This window comes from Equus caballus, chromosome 4, assembly GCF_041296265.1.
Source record: "Equus caballus isolate H_3958 breed thoroughbred chromosome 4, TB-T2T, whole genome shotgun sequence".
In the NCBI taxonomy this organism is placed as follows: Eukaryota; Metazoa; Chordata; class Mammalia; order Perissodactyla; family Equidae; genus Equus; species Equus caballus.
In genome coordinates, this window is record NC_091687.1 from 71859985 (window position 1) to 71861051 (window position 1067).

A 1067-nucleotide genomic window follows, 5' to 3' on the forward strand; every position below is an offset into this window, starting at 1 on the left:
CCATCCTCTTCCATCTTTTCCTTCTTCTTGTAATATCTTTATCAAGTTTTGGTATGAGGATTATGTTAGCCCTACAAACAGTTCTGAACTGTTTTTACCTCCTCTATTTTCTGAGTTTGAATAGGATTGATTATTATATTTTGTAAAAATATTCGATTGAATTCCCCATGAACCAGCTGGACCTGGAAGCTTATTTGCAAGTCTTTTTTTTAATAAGAAATTCAAATTTTACTAGTAATATCTATGAGACTATTTGAATATTCTACTTTGCTTGTGTAATGTTTGATAAGTTGTGTTTTACAAGAAAATTTTCAGTTTCATGTATATTTTCAAATTGATTGGCAAAAAGTTGATTGTAATATTCCCATAGTATATTATCAGTCTATAGAGTCTCCACAAATATCTGATGCTTTATTTTTGGTGTTAGAAGTTGTGTTTTATTTTTTTTCCTGATCAGTTTAGCTATAGTTTTGTCAATTTTATTTGTTTTAAGAATCATTTTTCACTTTGTTGATTTTCTCTATTGTTTGTAGGTTTTCTAATTCATTGATTTCCACTCATATATAATAGTCCTTTATTTCTACTGTTTTTACTTTTTATTCCTAACCCCATGTCCCCCCATTCACAATAGAGATGAGACAGAGGGCATAGCTGGAGGTGTATATGGTGTAGGTTTACTCTGGCTCCTCCTTCTGTGTATTCAGTGTAAGAACACAGCCTGTCATAAGCACCAGTAGGCCTGATTTTATTTTTATTTATTTTTTTGGTGAGGAAGATTGGCCCTCAGCTAGCATCTGTTGCCAATCTTCCTCTTTTTGCTTGAGCAATATTGTCACTGAGCTAATATCTGTGCCAGTCTTCCTCCATTTTACATGTGGGATGCCACCACAGCCTGGCCTGATGAGTGGTGTGTAGGTTCACACCTGGGATCTGACTTGGCGAACCTCAAGCCACCAAAGTGGAGTGTGTGAACTTTGCCACTATACCATTGGGCAGGCCCTGGCCTGCTTTATTTTAATTTGCACTTAAACCATTTTCTCTTCTAATATGAGAATTTAGAATTTTTG

The 1067-nt window shown here is 34.9% G+C and overlaps 1 non-coding gene across 1 annotated transcript; it reads right to left on the minus strand.

Moving 5' to 3' along the window:
- Window positions 1-608: 608 nt before the first annotated feature.
- On the minus strand, window positions 609-740 carry LOC111773353 (small nucleolar RNA SNORA51). The gene has a single exon (XR_002807735.2). It is a non-coding gene; the product is annotated as a small nucleolar RNA SNORA51 (small nucleolar RNA).
- Window positions 741-1067: the final 327 nt, after the last annotated feature.